The 19,036-nt window shown below is 37.2% G+C and overlaps 1 pseudogene; it reads left to right on the top strand.

Moving 5' to 3' along the window:
* The first annotated feature begins 4,376 nt into the window (after positions 1–4,376).
* Positions 4,377–5,220, top strand: LOC120227052 (annotated as a pseudogene).
* Positions 5,221–19,036: the final 13,816 nt, after the last annotated feature.

Raw genomic sequence — 19,036 nt, 5'->3', positions numbered from 1 at the left:
ATTCTCATGCCTAAATGCTCAAAACGATTTCACTTTCCTACAAATTCTCCACAATCTTTGAGCATGTGTGCTGGATCACCATTGGGAAATGAGAAGTCACCGGAACTTTTTATCATTAAAACATTTCAAACAGTAACAAAACCAAAACGTGAAACCCATCCCTTCTTTCCTCACTCCTTGCTATTACACTGGAAGCTTTCCTCGGGGTCTGTCCTTACTTTCCAATCGAGAACACTTCCCCCATCGTGTTGGAATATCTGGCCTAATCATCTGCTTTTCCAGAGGACGAACCATGTGTACCTCACCAGCCTGGCTGCACAGTAACGGAGCTCCAAAGCCTCTGGCGGGGAGTAGGAGCTAAGGGAGGCTTTTCCCAGGGGCGGTCCGCCCAGCGTGCAGTTGGGCCACGTCCAGGGGTGAGTCACACCCAGGGGCGGCTCTGCACCCAAAGCGAGCTGCCCCTAAAGCGGGACCACGTCCCGTTAGGGACACGCACAGAGGCATGGAGACGTCCAGGGCTAGCCGCGCCAGGGGGCGAGCAGGTCCCAGGCCAGCCACACCGGGGGGCCAGGGGCGGCCCGAGAGGTTGTGGTGCTTGGCTTGTCGGCGGCGGCCATGTTGGGAGGTCTAACCGAGAGACGTCTCACCTCAGACTTCTGGAATCCGTGTCCATCACTTCTGGAAGATGAGGGTTTAGATTTGCCTCAAAGACAGACTTTGACGAAGGTTTCTGGAGGCTGGAACGGCCTTCTACCTGCCCTGACAGAGGGATCTTTCCATAGTCTGCCACTTCCATCCTGGTGGTTGGTCTTCTAGGCCACTCAGCCCCTAACTCCCACCCACAGGCGGCCGCAGCCTCGGAACGTGATGACACCTGGCGGAGGGGCTGTGCCACCCCTTTTGCGGAGGCCACTGTCCTGTTGAATATAGCAACGATATTGACTGCTGTTAATACTTCACTTTAGGGGCGCCAGAGTGGCTCAGTTGGTTGGGCAGCCGACTTCGGCTTAGGTAATGATCTGGTGGTTCGTGGGTTCGAGCCCCGCGTCAGGCTCTGTGCTGACAGCTAGCTCAGAGCCTGGAGCCTGTTTCGGATTCTGTGTCTCCCTCCATCTCTGGCACTCCCCTGCTCTCTCTCTCTCTCTCTCTCTCAGAAATGAATAAAATTAAAAAAAAAAAAAAGACTTCACTTTATATCAGCCATCTGGTCTTGCCCAAGAAACCTAAGTCTGAGATCTTAGCTATTATGTGCAGAGATAATAACATCTAATAATGGTGGCCCTGAGACCTGGAATGAACAAATGAAGTTTTGAGTAGTGTTAAAGGTCGATGTTACTGAACGGGTTAGGGGTGCTGATGGTGACCATGTGTGCCTTCCAGCCCCTAGAACCCAGTACCTTGGATGTGCCTGCACGGGTTAGGACAGTGAGGCGTCAAGATGCCAATTTGTACACTAAATTAGGAGTCCTCATTTATGATTCTTTGTAGAATCAGCAACTGGAAGGATGGTCACAGTTTGCTAGTGGTCTTCAAAGGAGCCAACTGCTGATGGTACCTAGCGGTGAGTCTTTAGGAATGGTCTGTGGGAACCCTTGGTTTAGGCCAATTGGGGCATTCTGGACAAAGAGGAAGAGACAGAACCTTTGTCATGCCTTGCAAGATACAGGATAGCAGGACGTGAGCCTCTCCAGCAGGCAGATTACATGATTTTTATTAGGCAGAAACCCTCATGTAATTGCCTTAAATTGCAGGTGTTGATATATTTATGCCTCCTGTGTGTCCCAGTTCTGTGTTAGGAAGCGTCACTATGTTTATCATAGTAAGAGGTGGAGGAGATTCGTATTTGTGACCATTTCCACTGTTAGAAAGTTCACAATTAGTGTATTTCAAAGATATGGAAAAGTAGAGGAGAAACCTCATAGATTCCCACCTTGAAAACAATTACCATTAACTTTTTGATGCATCTTTTAGAGATTTTTCTGTGCTTACTTTTAACATTGCTTAAATCATATGTACTTTAAGTGAAAAACACTATCATAAACATTTTTATGTTATTATAAACTTTCATAACATTTTTATGATAATATTCTATTGAGTCATAGAATATTAAATTCCACTTTTTTAACATTTGGGTAGTTTCCAACATTCTGTAATTTTAATAATTTTCTTACTATATTTGGTAATAATTGTAGTTGCTTATAAACTGTCCTGTTCCAAACAGCACAAAACTTTTCCTAACTTTCTGATTAACCAGGATTCTGCTGCCCTGGGCCAAATGCTTTCTTTCTCCAGTCTTCTTAGATGAGTTATCGACTCCTCTGGTTACATGTTTCAGTGCTGAATTCTCCTCTGAGTTTCAAGCAAATGAAATCCCCCATTTGCTAATACATCCTCAGTGTAAGATCTTCCAACCTTAACCTATTGTCTGTCTTTATCTCCAACCTTTCCTTCCCCAGACATTCTCAGTGAGTGTCAGTAGTACCTGAACTTCCAAGCAAGAAACACAAGAGCCATATTACATTCCTCCCTCTTTATTTTTCCTGTAGCGAGTCAGCCACTACATAGAGGAACTGGGAAAATATGCTGTGCAGAGAAATACTAGAGCTCTCACAGTATACTGTATTCCCCCCAAATAGAAGGTTAGAACAGGCCATGAGCTCTATTTTTGCAGTTAATTTTTAATTATATTAGTAATATATGTTCATATTCTCCTGAGTCATAATTAAAGCATCTCATTGCAAAACAAAAACAAGCATCTCATTCCACATCAATTAATTAACTAATTAATTGATTTTCTTGCTATTTATATTAATATGGACAATTGGTTTCCTCCTTGATTTTAATTCAGTCTGCTACTATTAATATTTTTAAAAATTTCTTAATGTTAATTTATTTTTGATACAGAGAGAAAGAGAGTACAAGTGGGGGAAGGACAAACAGAGAAGGAGACACAGAATTTGCAGCAGGCTCCAGTCTCTGAGCTGTGTGCATAGCACCCCACATGGGGCTCGAACTCACAAACAACAAGATCATGACCTGAGCCAAAGTTGGCTGCTTATCCCACTGAGCCATCCAGGCAGCCCTGCTCCTATCAATATTTATTTTGGTGCACAAATTGTCATATTTAGCTCATTATTTCAATCTGACTTCTGTGTTCTTTTGATTTATCTCAATCACTTTCTACTTTCTGACACAAAAAGATGTTTTAGATTCATTGTATACTTTTCCCTGCATAATCCTGGGTTCAGCCATTTTTCTAGGTAGCCCTGCTTTCTTTAATGGAGAATAGTGTTGAGAAGCCAAGATCAGTGTGCTAGATGTATTCATTATTATTAGGATGTTGCTGGCTGTTGGTCCTCTCGATAAACAGAGCTAGGGAATACATGTATGCATGCACACACACACAAACTCACACATTTAAATATTAGTTTATTTCTCTCTTTATCTATATATGTAGAGAGTCATGAGTTCACACCAATAATTCTAGTTACTATCTAACACCACTGGGTTCATTCTAGTTTTCTACCTTTCTATCTATCTATCTATCTATCTATCTATCTATCTATTATTTTTTAATGTTTTCTGAAATAGAGAGAGACAGAGAATGGATGGGGAAGGGGCAGAGAGAGAGGGAGACACAGAATCTGAAGCAGGCTCCAGGCTCTGAGCTGTCAGCACAGAGTCTGACATGGGGCTCCAACCCACAGAGGGTGAGATCATGATCTGAGCAGAACTCGGATGTCTAACTGACTGAGCCACCCAGATGCCCCTACCTTTCCACATCTTTAACTTCTTTCTCCAACAATGAGAAACCTGGTTCCATTATTTTTTTATATGTATGTACTTGTTCAATCAGTCCTGTATGGGATGCAGTTTCTCATCTCCACCGTCTCCTCCATGTATGGATATCCTCTTCTACTGCTTAGATAACAACGTGTCTGGCAGCTGTGCTATGTAGACACCAATACTGCACTAGGTGATGCTTCTATGCGAAGTCCCTCTTCACGCTGCTTGGGCTCTGACTCTCAGCTCCGGGACACTGCTGATGCCTCTCTAACTGTCTTCCTCAACACCTTCTGGTGCAGGTGCTCATTTTGCTTGGTTTCACCTATTGCCTTGAAGACTGAATTACTTATCAAGGGGAAAGGAAGAGAAATACTATAGCTCATCCCCCTTTCTGGAGGCATAATTGATATGCAAAAAACTCATGTATTTGAAAGTATACAACTTGATGAGTTTTCATAATGAAATCATAATCAAGATGACAAACATCTACCTCTTCCCATTCATTGGAGTTTTTTAAAATGAAAGTTTCTCAGTAATCAGAGCTTCCTCCGGAACTGCATCTGCCCTTGTTTCATGGACTTTTTCACAGCATGGCCCCCAAACCCCTGTCTTCACTCCCGCCTCAAATGAAGAAAGAGAGACCACCTGCTGCCCCTATGCCGGAGGAGACGTTGACCTCTCAGCACTTGCCAAGCAAAGAAAAAGAACAGCAAGAAGCAGTTGAATATATTGATGAAGTATAAAATGAAATTGACAGACTTAATGAACAAGCCAGTGAGGAGATTTTTAAAGTAGAACAGAAATATAACAAACTCCGCCAACAATTTTTTCAAAAGAGGTCAGAATTGATTGCCAAAATCCCATATTTTTTGGTAACAACATTTGTCAACCATCCACAAGTGTCTGCCTGGGGAGGAGGATGAAGAAGCACTGCATTATTTGACAAGAGTTGAAGTGACAGAATTTGAATACATTAAGTCAGGTTACAGAGTAGGTTCTTATTTTGGTGAAAACCCTTACTTTGAAAATGAAGTTCTCTCAAAAAAAATTCACCTAAATGAGACTGGGTGATCCATCTTCAAAGTCCACTGAAATCAAATGGAAATCTGGAAAGGATTTAAGGAAACATTCAACTCAAACATAGAATAAATCCAGCAGGAAGAGACAGCATGAGGAATCAGAGAGCTTTTTCACCTGGTTTACTGATCAGGTGCAGGAGAGTTAAGAGAGGTCATCAAAGATGATATTTGGCCAGATCCATTACACTACTACTTGGTTCTTGATATGGGTGATGAAGAAGGGGAAGAAGAAGATGAGGAGGAGGAGGAAGAAAAATTGGAAGATATTGATGAAGACAGAGATGAGGATGAAGGTGAAGTAGAAGAAGATGAGGAGGAGGGGTAGGAAAGAGAAGAGGATGAAGAAGATGACTAGTGAACACGGATAGATTCCAACCTTCCTTTTTTAATTTTCTCCAGTCCCTGGGAGCAACTTGCAGTCATTTTTTTTCTCCTCCTTTTGTGCTCATTTGCTCTGTTTTTTGAAGTCTCTTTTCTCTCCCTTTTTAAAATTATTTTTTTATTTTTGAGAGAGAGAGAGAGAGAAAGCAGGGGAGGAATAGAGAGAGGGAGACACAGAATCCAAAGACAGGCTGCAGGCTCTGAGCTGTCAGCACAGAGCCCGATGCAGGGCTCGAACCCATGAACCATGAGATCTTGACCTGAGCCGCAGTTGGACACTTAACCGACTGAGCCACCCAGGTGCCCCTCTTTTCTCTCCCTTTATACCAAGTTCTCAACTTATTTTGTGGGGAAATGCCTTGAGCGGAATACTGTGGGAAAAGAATCTCTACCTCTTTCTGTTCCAAATTCATTTTTATCCCTTCTTGTCTCAACAAAAACTTTATGAAATCAACACCATTGTACTCTGGGAAAAAAGAAAAACCTTCTTCTCACTTCGCTCTGCTGGAAGCTGGAGGGTGCTAGACCCCTGTGTAGTAGTACATAGAATTCTGGGGTTTTTTTTCCTCCTTTCTCGGTCTATTGGGCTCAGAGATTACACTGTGTCTCTACATGAATAAGAACAGTTAGTATTTACCAACACACATCTGCTTTCTCTTATTAAAAAAAAAGAAGAAAATAACTTTAAAAATGGGGTTATAGAAGGGTAGGTTTGACACGTTTGGGTGGGTTAAGTGGGCATTTTGACAACATGGCTTCTCCTTTAGCATGTTTAATTGTGATGTTTAACGGACATCCTTGCAGTTGAAGATGACCCTTTTGAAATAAAATTCTCTCCTAATGATGACTTGAGCCCTGCTACTCGATGGGAGAATCAGCAGAACCTGGAGGATCTTATTTGGAATTGGCATTCTCTTGTAATTTTGTTCCTGTTTATTTTTAATTTTTCTTTTTGTCTCACTGGAAAGGAAAGATGATGCTCAGTTTTAAAGGTTTAAAGTGTACATGTTGCTTTTTTACAATAAGACTAAATGGGCACAAACCAAAAAATAAATAAAATGAAAGTTTTTATTTTGAGATGAAAGCAGATTCACACGCAGTTGTAAGAAATATATAAAAATATAAAAAATATAAAAATAAATAAATATTGGGGCGCCTGAATGGCTCAGTAGGTTAAGCATCCGACTTCAGCTCAGGTCATGATCTCACAGTTCATGGGTTCAGGCCCCATGTCGGGCTCTGTGCTGACAGGCTGGAGCCGCTTGAGATTCTGTGTTCCCCTCCTTCTCTGCCCCTCCCCTGCTCACACTCTGTCTCTCTCAAAAGTAAACATTAAAATTTTTTTTAAAATTCTTTAGTCATTCTGTTAAGTGTGTTATGATATATCATTGTGGTTTTAATTTGCACTTCCTGAATGACAAATGATATTAAAAATTTTTCTTGGACTTCTTTGCCATCTGTCTTTTGGTGAAAAATGCATGCCTCTTCATGTCTTTTGTCCATGTTCTAATTGGATTATTTGCTTTTTTTTTTTTTTTTACTAGTGAGTTACCAGAGTTCTTTATATATTGTTGATACTGACTTTATGTTGGACATGTGGTTTGCAAGTAGTATTTCCTCCCAGTGTATAGCTTGTCTTTTGATCTTGTTAACAGTGCTTTGCAGAGCAATAGTTTTAAAGTTTGATGAAGATCAATTGGTAAACTTTTATGGGTCATTTTTTTTGGTGTCATTTTTTTTTGGTGTAACACGTAAGATCTCTGTGCCTAGCTTTAGATCTTGAAGAGTTTCTCCTATTTTTGTTGAAAGTATATATGCTTTACATTCAAGTCTGTGATCCATTTTGAGTTAATTTTTTAAAAGGTTTATTTATTTTGAGAGAGTGTGAGCATGTGAGCGGGGGAGGGGCAGAGAGCAAGAGGGAGAGACAGAATCCCAAGCAGGCTCTGTGTTGTTATCCTAGAGCTGCAGAACGAGCTTGATCTCAGGAGTTGTGAGATCATGACCTGAGCAGAAATCAAGAGTTGGATCCTTAGCTGACTGGGCCACTCAGGTGCCCAGAATTAATTTTTATATTAAGGTATGAGACTTAGGCTGAAGTTCATTTTTTTGGCATATGAATGTCCACTTGCTCCAGTGCTGTTTATTGAAAAGCTAGCTTTACTCCATTGCTTTTGTACTTTGTCAAAAATTTACTGAACATATTTGTATGGTTCTATTTCTGAGTTCTCTATTCAGTTTCATTGATGTATGTATCTATCTGTGTTAATTATGCACATAATGTTGGTTATTGTAGCTGTAATAAACTAAGTTAAGTTTTAAAACTGAGAGACTGATTCTTTCTGCTTTATTCGTCTTTTTTAAAATTGTGTTAGCTATTCCAGTTCCTTTGCCTTTCCAAATAAATTGTAGAAAATTGTGTCTATAGAAAAGTCTGCTGGGATTTTGATAGCAACTGTGTTAAATGTGTATGTCAACAGAGGGAGAAGTGACATCTTTTGTACGTTGAATCTTCCACCCTATGAACACAGTATAGCTCTCCATTTATGTCTTCTTTAATTTCATTCATAACTATTGTGTAGCTCTCAGCATCTAAATTCTGAACATGTTTTGTACACATATTTTATTGTTCAGTGATTATAAGTTGTAGTGCATTTTAAACTTTTGTGTCTGTGTTCTCATTGATAATATATAGAAATAGAATAGATTTTGTATGTTTATTTTATATTCTTTGACCTTGCTGACCTCACATATAAATTCTCAGAGGTGTTTTTGTAGATTCCTTTAGATTTTTTTGTAGATAATCATATTGTCTACAAATAAGGGCAGTTTTACTTTCTCCTTTCTGATCTCTTTACTTTATTGGCACTGGCCAGAACTTTGAACACTGTGTTTATTAATAAGAATTGTGAGAACAGACAGACTTGCCTTGTTCCCAGTCTTAGGGTAGAAGCATTCAGTCTTTCACCATAAACATCATGGTAATTGTAGATTTTTTTGTAGTTGCTCTTTGACAAGTTGAAGAACTTCCCTCTTTTGCTATTTTTCTGAGAGTTTTTAATCATGAATGGATGTTGAATTTCATCAAGTGTTTTTCTGTATTAATAGATATGATCCTGTGATTAGTCTCTTTAGTTTATTAAATAAGGTGGATTATGCTGATTGATTTTCTAATATTGAATAAGCCTTGAATCCCTGGAATAAATGCTACTTGGTATTTATAAAGGGTATATAATGTCCTTTATATATTTTTGAATTCTGTTTGCTAATATTTTGTGAAGGATATTTATATGTGTATTCATGAAAGATGTTGGTCTGTAGTTTCCTTATTTTTGTACTGATTTTTTTCTTTTTTTAATATTAAAAAATTTTTAATATTTATTTTTGACAGAGAGAGAAAGTGAGTGGGAGAGGGGCAGAGAGAGGGAGACACAGAATCTGAAGCAGGTCAAGGCTTTGAGCTGTCAGCGCAGAGCCTGACATGAGCTCAAACTCCACAAACCACAAGATCATGACCTGAGCCAAAGTCTGATGCTAAACCGACTGAGCCACCCAGGTACCCTTTGATTTTTTCTCATTTCTGTATTGTGATCGTACTTCATAAAATGAATTGGAAAGTGTTCCCTCCTCCTCTATCTTCTGGAAGAGATTTTGTGGAAGACATTTTGTAGAATTGGTTGTAATTCTTTAAACACTTGGTTGAATTCTCCAGTGCAACCAAAGGACTCTGGAGATTTTCTTTCTTGGGAGTTTTTAATTTAAAAATTCATTTCCTTTACAGTTACAGAGCTACTCAAATTATCTGTTTCATATTAATGAGCTGTGATAATTTGTGTTTCTTAAGAAATTTACCTATTACATCTAAGTTTCCAGAGTTACTGGTAAAAAATTGTTGAGAACATTCCCTTATTATTGTTCAAATATTTTTAAGATCTTCAGTGATGTTCCCCTTCTCATTCCTGATATTGATAATTTGTGACTTTTTAGGAAAAAAATAAAGGTTTATTTTTTTTTTTTTCAGATAACTAGTTTTTGGTTTAAATGATTTTTCTCTACTGTTTTTTGGTATGTGTTTTCTATTTCATTGATTACTTCTCAGGTGTTTATTATTTATTTTCTTTTACTTACTTTGGGTTTAATTTGCCCTTCTTTTTTTAGTTGCTTAAGGTAGAATCTAATGTCTTTGATTTTAGATTTTTCTAATATATGCATCTAGTGCTATAATTTTTCTCTAAACACTGCTTTAACTGCATCTCAGAAACTTCAGTATGTTGTGTTTTGTTTTCATTATGTTCAAAATACTTTTAATTTCCCTTTTGGTTTCTTCTTTGATGCATGGGTTATTTAGAAGCTTTTATTTAATTTCCAAATACACAATAAAACCTTGGTTTGTGAGCATAATTCATTCCAGAAACATGCTTATAACCCAAAGCACTTGTACATCAAAGGAAATTTCCCCATAAGAAATAATGAAAACTCAGATGATTCATTCCACAACTCCAAAATGTTCATATGAAAGCGATTACAACAATGTAATATAATACAAAATAATAAAGAAAACAAAATATAAAGAAAAATAACAAATTAACCTGCCCTGACCTTTGAAAACCTCCATGGCTGGTGTGAGGGAGATGAGAGAGGAGGGTATTGTGTAGAATGACTTTCACTATCACTAACGGAATTTGACTACACTACACTACTAAAAACTCTTGTCATATATTTTAATGTAACTTTCAATATGGCAGCAAAGGAAAAGGTCTATATCTCCAAGCAGCCTGACCTAGAATGAAGCAAAGCATTCCTAACCTTACTCTAGTATGGAAAAGCAAAGGGCTATCCATAGGTGCTTTGACATGACAAAAATTACACTAGTGGCAGTTGTGGGCACCTTCCAACATTCTGAAAATCACTGATTTCTCCCAAACACCGTGGCCTGAGACCTAGCATCTGAGCATGGGAGACAATCTCCTACAGTCCCACAGCAAGAAGGAGAGAGAGAAGAACCATGGGCTCAGTTGTGATTATGTCATGTTTGGCATCATGTACTACTTGTATTGCAAGACATTGCTCGTTTATCAAATCAAAATTTACTAGAAATGTATCCTCTTCTTGTGGAACACTTGCAGAACAAGTTCCTTGCAATCCAAGGTTTTACTGTGTTTGGGGGATTTTCAAAGGTTTTCCTTTTATTTCAAAGTTTATTTTGATGGAGGGTGTGTGCACAAGAGGTGGGGGGAGAAGAGAGACAGGCTGAGAGAGAATCCAAAGCAGGCTCCACACTCAGCATTGAGCCCCATGCGGGACTCGATCCCATAGACTATGTTATCATGACCTGAGCTGAAATCAAGAGTTGGAGGATAAACTGACTGAGCCAATCAGGTGTCCCCAGATTTTTCTGATATTGATTTTTTAAATTCCCTGTGATAGGAGTACATACTTTGTCCAATTTGAACAGTTAAATTTATTTGGTGGTGGTGGTGGTGGTAGTTGTAGTGGTGTGTTTGTGTGTGTGAGATTTATGTGTATGTTACAATACAGAATATATTTTATCTTGGTAAATCTTTTTTTAATGTTTATTTATTTTTGAGAGAGAGAGAGGCAGAGTGGAGTGGGAGAGGGACAGAGAGAGAAAGGGAGACATAGAATCTGAAGCAGGCTCCACCCTCTGAGCTGTCAGCACAGAGTTTGACACAGGGTTCAAACTCATGAACCACAAGATCATGACCTGAGCTGAAGTCAGACAATTAACCGATTGATCCACCCAGGCACCCCCCTAGCTTCAAGTTTTCTATTTGGTTCCATTTTATACATTCTATGTCTTTTTTGATATTCTCTATTGGTTGAGATGTCAATTTCTTGATTTCCTTTAATTCTTTGTCCATGGTTTCCTTTAACTATTGAGTGTATTTAAGACAGTTTTTGTCTAGTAAGCCTAATGTCTGTACTTCTTAAGAGTTTTTGTTAATTTACATTTTTCTCTTGTGAATGGAGTATACTTTTTTATTTCTCTGAATTCCTCATAGTTTATTGTTGAAAACTGGGCATTTTGAGTTTTAGGATGTTGTAACTCTAGAAATCAGATTCCTACCCATCCCCAGGATTCATTGCTGTTGGCTGTAGATTGTGGTTTGTTTAGTGACTTTTGAAACTATTTTAAAAGAGTTTTATTTAGATATACTTCACATACCACACAGTGCATCCATTCAAAGTTTATAATTCAATGTTTTTAAATATATTCACAGATATGTACAATCATTTCACAATGTAGTCGATGCCACTTTTTTCATTTTTTAAAAAATTTTAATTAAATTCCAGTTAGTTAACATATCATGTGATATTAGTTTCAGGTATGCAGTCTAGTGTTTCAGCACCTCCATTTTGATCTACACCATTTTTGTAAAGACTATTCTTTGTTATGTGTGGTCTTTGAAGCCTGTTTCTTTATTTAGTTCTTAGTTGTTTGAGATTTTCTTAAATGACTGGAGAAAAGAAAAATTAAAAAAAAAAAAAAGAAAGAAAGAAAGGAAAGAATAGATTCCAGGTCTTTGCAGATTGGCTCTGTGCTGGAGCACTTACTTCTTGTTTTCATTGAGCCTAAAGATTAGCTACAGGTAAAAACTTACTGTTTTCTCAGGTCATTTAGTTCATATGTCCTGCTGTATATATGTGTGTGGATTTCTAGATTCTCTGGTGTTGGGAGAGCTTTTTAAAGCTTCCTGGAGTCCCCTCTTCTACCACTTTGCATCACTTTCCTTTATCCAGCTTTGTTTTGAATAAGATGGTTTATCTTTTTCTTTCTTTTTTTTAAATTAGACTGTTGTTTTTTTTTTAACATGTAATGTGAGTTTCTTAGAGGTAACCTGTAGTTGGGACTTGCCTTTTAATCCAGTTTGACAGTTTTTGTCTTTTAATGAATGCTTAAACCATGTGGTAAGTGGAATAATGGCTCCTAGGAGATGTTCAAGCCCCAGTCCTTGGAACCTATGAATATGTTACTTTACATGGTATAAGATAATTGTTTTTTTTAATGTTTTATTTATGTATTTATGTATTTATTTATTTATTTATTTATTGAGAGAGAAAGATAGAGACACTGTGACCAGGGAAGGGTCAGAGAGAGAGGGAGACACAGAATCCGAAGTGGGCTCTAGGCTCTGAGCTAGCTGTCAGCACAGAGCCTGACACAGGGCTTGAACCCTCAAACTGTGAGATCATAAGATGAGCCGATGTCAGATGGTTAACTGACTGAACCACCCAAGGGCCCTGATAATTGGGTTTTTAGATGGAACTTAATTTGTTTATCAGCTGTCCTTAGAATGAGGAGATCCTGAAATATCATGTGGGCCCAGGAGAATCACACGAGTTCTTAGTATCTGATAACTTTTCCTAGCAGAAATCAAAGAGATTTGAAGACAGAAGGAGAGGTGGGAGAAATTTAAAATGTGAGAGAGTCTTTGATCTTCTGTTGCTGGTTTTGAAGAAGGCGACCATGAGCTAAGATAGTTATTAGAAGTTATAACAGCCCTCAGCTGATAGAAAACAAATGGATTTCATTTCTACAGTTGGAAGGGTCTTAATTATCCCAACAACTTGAATGATCAAGGAAACACATAGAGTCTCCAGGAAGGAATACACCATGTAGGCATCTTGGTTTTAGCCTGAAAAGGCCTGCACCAGAGTTTTCTTGCTTAGAATTGTAAAATAATTACTTTGTGTTGTTTCAAGACACGAAGTTTGTTGTAATTTGTTATGATAGGAGTGGAAAACTAATATAGCCTGTTTACGTTTAATGTGATTATTGATTAATTTGGGTTTAGATTTACTTTCTTGCTATTCATTCACTCTTTATCCCTTGTATTATCTGTAATGCTTTCACACTTTTCACCCCTCATTTGGATTGAGTAATTTTTATATCACTTTCCTTCTATTTTGGGACTTATTAGCTCTGTGATTTTTCAGTGGTAACTTTATAGCTTACCATACATATATTAAATATATAACAACCTATCTTAAGTAATATGCCACTTCATTTAGTGTTTCTCTTTTACTTGTCTTATCCTATTGAAAATATCTGTTTAAATGTGTCTACCTATATTTGTCAGAACTATTTTGGATATAAGTGGATAGAAATCAAATCCAAAGTCACTTAATAAAAAATAATGCTCTGGTTGGTCTCATATGGAATATCTCCTAATTCCTGAACAGAAAATGTGGTCATAGGGACAGAGGTGCTGATGGGCCAGTCTAGGTTATGGGCCCACCTTTATGATCAGAATGGCACTGGGTTGATTGCCTCCTGAGCTAGCATGAAGAGGGTATAGTTCTGGAAAGATCACATGATTGGATGGAAAACTATGCTTGACAGAAGAGAAACACTAGAGTTCTCATTTTCCACTATATTTTGAAGATAGACTGCAAGCTCCTGTAGGTCAGGTTTTGTTGTTGTTGTTGTTGTTTTAAATTACTTTTTAAAATGTAAGCAATATATGATTAAATGATCCATATTAAAAATTAAAGCAACCTCCGTAAGTTTAAAGACCCCCACTGATCACCCCTTCCTAGGAAGTAAACACCCTATTACTGTCAAGAGTATGGTATATATACATCCTGTGCTATGCGTTAACCTAGAATATGTAGTTTATTTATTTCACATAAAAAGGTGTCTAATTGTGCACATTACTCTGCAGCGTGCATAGTAATTTTTAAAAAATTCAACAGATATCTTGTCAATCTACCCATAATATTGTATGTAGATGTACCTCATTCCTTTTAACTGTTGCGTAGTATTTTTGTAAATGGATATTCAGCAGTTTTTTTTTAGTTTGCTGCTCATTTGTTTTCTATTTTTCATTATTATAAACAATGCTGCCATGAACAACTTTGTATGTACCTCATTGTGCATATAGTTAATTGGTTCTCTAGAGTATATCCTTAGAATTGGAGTTTCTGGGTCTGACTCTTCACGGTTTTAAAATTGTATTTATTTGCTTAAAATTTTTAATGAATAAACTTTGAAATAGGAAGCAAATGCATATGGTAAAAAAAATTGAAAAGTTTTGTAATGAAAAGTAGCCCTTTTAGTCTGGAACGGTTCCTCAGTTGATGCTTGATGGTCATAAATGTTAAATATCATAAGCCATTAATTTTATAATATGTCTTTCCATTTTGGTTTGTCTGATGTTTCCTCATATTTAGTTTTAGGTTATGTGTCTTTGGTAGGAATAGCACACAAGTGAGGCTGATTTCTTCTTTCATCCTATCAAGTCGCATGGTGTTTATTAATCCTATTGCTGATGATGTTCACTTTAATCACTTGATTAACTTGTTGTGTGCCAGACTTTTACACATTTCTTCTTTGTAGTGACTGGTTTGTGGGGAAGTGCTTTAAGACTATGTATATATCTTTTTATTCATCAAACTTTTCTTTCTTCAATCATTTATTCATTCCTACTCAAATGGGTTCATGGTTTTCTGTTTTATTTAGATAAGTATAGTCTGTTACTATCAATATTTATTCTGATGTTCATGTTGTCACAGGTTTGGACAGTGGAAGCCCCTTGAAACTAACTTCTGGGTACTTTATAACATATCTCCATCATTCTTTGAACATCTTACTTTCTTATATAGCACCATATGTCAGGACCATCTGTATTTTCCCTGCACCAGTCTAGAATAAGCAATTTCTGTATGATATCCTGGTACTGTTTTCTGGAATATGGGATTTAGAAGCCAAAATATGGGTTCTAAGTGTATTTATTGTTACTGGAGTATTCCCAGTTCCCATGCCATTTCAGTAGGTGCACGCGCGCACACACACACACACACACACACACACACACTATACATCTATATTCATTTTGTATCTATGAGTTTTCATTCTACACTGTGAGTTTTCACTAGTACCTCCAAATGCACTCAAACATCCAACACTGCAGGATTAATTTTAGCTTTTTCCCTTTCCCAATCTGTAACCTCCTTCTGTAATAGTGAGAAATCTCTCTCCTATTATTATTATTTTTTAAATTACAATATAATTGACATTTAACAAGGCTCCTATTATTCTTAAAACAGAGAACACTAGTGATACTTAGTTGACCAATATTAATTTTTCCTCTCTTTGAGCCACCTAGGTGCCCCCTCCTCTCTCTGACTGGGGTTGTAGTAGGGGCAATAATCGTGCAACATGAAAACACATATGACTGAGTTTTATTTGTTAGTTTAATCTGCATGTATCCTCTTAAAAATGGCAAATTGAGTAGAATCTCTAATTTCATATTTGTAGGTGTTTCTACTGTATTATTACAGTCAAGAAAAGCAAAATCTCAGATTAATCATAGTTATACTTCAAATGAAGGAAATGAATTATTTTATATGAAACTGTCTTTATAAATTATTTTATATCTTACTGACTTTATATTTTAATGGCAATTAATGCAATTGATTCCATGTTGCAACTATGAGTATCCCTCTTTGAATTTATTTAAATTTTTTCTCTTTAGCTGGAAAATATTTTTATAATTTTCTAAACTGCCAACTATGCTTTTACTTTCCAAGATTTATAGATAACATTAAAATCAAATATAAAATGTTAGACTTCTTCACACTTTAAGCACTTATTTAAAATTTTTTTCTCATTAGTTGGAAAATCTTTTAATAATTTTCTAAGCTGCCAGCTACCATTTTACTTTCCAAGATTTGTGGTTAACACTGGAAGTAGATATAAAATGTTATACTTTTCACACATGTTTTAAAATGAAGGAATCTTTAGTTAAAGGTAATATTGATTTATTAATGATAACATATCTCCTAATCATTCAGAGTCCTTAAACGTACTCTCAACTATTGTTTTTCAGGTATTTGGCCTGATATCACTTCTCTACCCATATATTTTCCTGTTTATGTCTTTAAATACAATGTGTGGTGACCATGCTGGACTTCTCTGAACTCCAACTTTGAATATTGAACAAGTTACTTCTATATTTATTTTAGATGTCAAATAGGAAGCTTAAATTAACATGCACAAAACAAAATCCTGTTTTTTGTTTGTCTCTTTTAAATCAAACCTTATTTTCCCACATTTTCCCCTAGCTCAGTGAATAACAACATCTTTCTTTAGGTTTCTTAGGTAAAAACTCTGGAGTCAGCTTTGCCTTTTTCTCACTTCTGTATCCCATAATTGGGCCATTATTATATCTTTTATAGTATATCAAGAATCTATTCAATTCTGTTTCCTTCTTCTCAATCATAGTGGTTCAACCCACCATCATCTCTGGTCTGAATTCTTAAAGTAGCCTCCCAATTGTCTTCCTGCTTCCTTGTGTACTTTGTAGTCTATTTTCTACCTTGAAGCCAGATTGATGTCTTAAAAATGTATATCATTTTACATGTCTGCTCAAAACTTTAAGATTCTATTTTTAACCAGGAAGGAAAAAAGCCCAGTGGCCTCTGAGTACCTTCCATATGATCTTCATATGGCCTCATCTCCAACATTCTTTCCTTCCTTCATTCTATTCTAGCCATGCTATTGGCCTTCTTGCTGTTCTTTGAACGTACCAAGCATTTACCTACCTTAGGGCTTTTGCAATTATTATTCTCTCAGGCTGGAATACTCTTTACTCTGACATTTGCTTGGCTTAAATCCTTCATTTTTGTTTGTTTGTTTGTTTTTTGTTTTTAATCTCTGTTCATATATCACCTTACCAGAAAAAGCTTTCTTGATTGACCTAGGTAAAATAGCATTTACCTCTTACATCTCCCTATTTCATCCCTATTTATCCTATTTATGTTTTTTCTCAAAGCCCCCACTATACTATAAAGTCCATAGACTCAAAGTCTTTTTTTTTCTTATCAGGAGTCCTCAGTGTTTGAAACTGTGCCTAGAATGCAATTGGTGTTCAATTAATATTTGTGGAATAAATAAATGAAAGCGCCTTATGAGAGAAAGAATCTATTTCGTTCAGATTCTAATAATACCAGTTGATTCAAGACACTTTCTAGATGCTTCCTTCTCTTCCCTTTGCTTGGCTCCATCTCTGGTGAAAGCAGAGGCAAATTTGTGTGTAGAACTGAGTATGGGGTGGGTAAGAAGATGGCAAGGCAGGGAACTAGAGAAAAGGAGGACCATATCTTTATTTCCTCTCCTAAACTTAAAGGATTACCAATTTGACAGAGAGAATTTTTAACTTTAAATGAATTTGGTGTTTTGATTATTAACCTGGACTGGACATTGTAATTACTGAGCTAGATTATTCTTGGCATTACATGTAGCTGACTTAAAAGTAGACTGTTTAAGGAAAGTATGGGATCTCTTTTCGCCCAACTTTTCCTTCAAAGAGTAAGAGAAAAATGAGTCTGTGGATTGTTTCTAAAGGAGTCGTGAAGGGAAAAGATGAAGTTTTTGTTTGTGGTTCCCCCCTCCCCCCCCCATATTCTGTGGGGTTCTGCCTATTCAATCCAGTGGTTACTCTTCTATTGTGGTTTTTATCATAATGCTTAGTAGTCTATTGTTTACATGTTTATCTCCTTTACTAGAGTCTGAGCTCAAGAAGAGAGGGCCAGTGTTTTATTAATCCTGTTTATCTAAGACCTGCCATGGAGCCTGATACATAGCAACCATTTAGTATTTATTGCACAGTGTCCTGCCCCCATCTCAATTCAAGGATTACTTGAATTCGAGAAATACCTTGAGTATCAAAAATGCAGTAGTTGATGATAAAAAGGAGGCTGATTGCTTAGATATTTAAAGAGATTATACTATATTCGAAGATTTATATCCATTTTCTGTGATGAAAACTCCCATTCTTTTTTTTTTTAAACTTTTTAAATGTTTATTTATGTTTGAGAGAGAGAGACAGAGCATGAGTGGGGGAGGGGCAGAGAGAGGAAGACACGGAATCCAAAGCAGACTCCAGGCTCTGAGTTGTCAGCACAGAGCTTATGTGGGGCTCGAACCCACAAACCATGAGATCATGACCTGAACCAACGTCGGACACCCACCTGACTGGGCCACCCAGGTGCCCCATGGAAACTCCCATTCTAAGGGAAAACACTTTATTTTTGAAATATATCACAGGATTGGCTTTTTTCTTTCTCTCTTGCTCCAGTTCTTAGTACTTAGTCTGCTTCCCCTATTTCAGCAGGCCATGACTGTGGCTTTCATGGAGCTAAAATATTCCCCTTCTCTCCATAACTGGTATGGCTGTGATTCCTCTTTAAAGCTAGAGTCTGAATCCTCATTATTTAAAAGTTTGAAAGTCAACATCTTGTGTATTCTTGTGGCAAATGCAAAAAATTTGACAATGTTGTGAAAAACCGTGGAGAAGGTCTGTGTTTCAGTATAAAAACTATAGCATTATTATGACGGTGATCCAGAGAAGAAAAGCTATAAAACATTTTAGCTCAATGAGTTGACACACGTATTTAATAATTTTTATATAGATAGTCATTTTCCAAACACTCTGTAGCCTTGAATTAATCCCTCCTAAAAAGACTGGAATGTATCTTTTTTTGTTGTTTTTATTTATTTATTTATTTTTCAGAGAGAGAGAAAGAGAGAGAGAACACTAGGGGAGGGTCCGAGAGACTGGGGGACAGAGTATCCACGGTGGGCTCTGTGGGGGCAGCAGAGAGCCCAATGTGGGGCTCAAACCCATGAACCTTGAGATATGACCTAGCCAAAGGCAGATGTTCAACCAACTGAGCCACCAAGGGGTCCCAGGTGTGTATCTTCAAACAAACTGCCTGAGCTGTTTGTTCATAGTTTGTTTTTTGATTCAGCAAGATGGATTATG

The sequence above is a fragment of the Hyaena hyaena genome, unplaced genomic scaffold (genome assembly GCF_003009895.1).
Source record: "Hyaena hyaena isolate Hyena2069 unplaced genomic scaffold, ASM300989v1 scaffold_1981, whole genome shotgun sequence".
NCBI classification, from domain to species: Eukaryota; Metazoa; Chordata; class Mammalia; order Carnivora; family Hyaenidae; genus Hyaena; species Hyaena hyaena.
The sequence above is the reverse complement of the archived record's forward strand: the minus strand, read 5'-3'. Positions and strand labels throughout refer to the sequence as shown.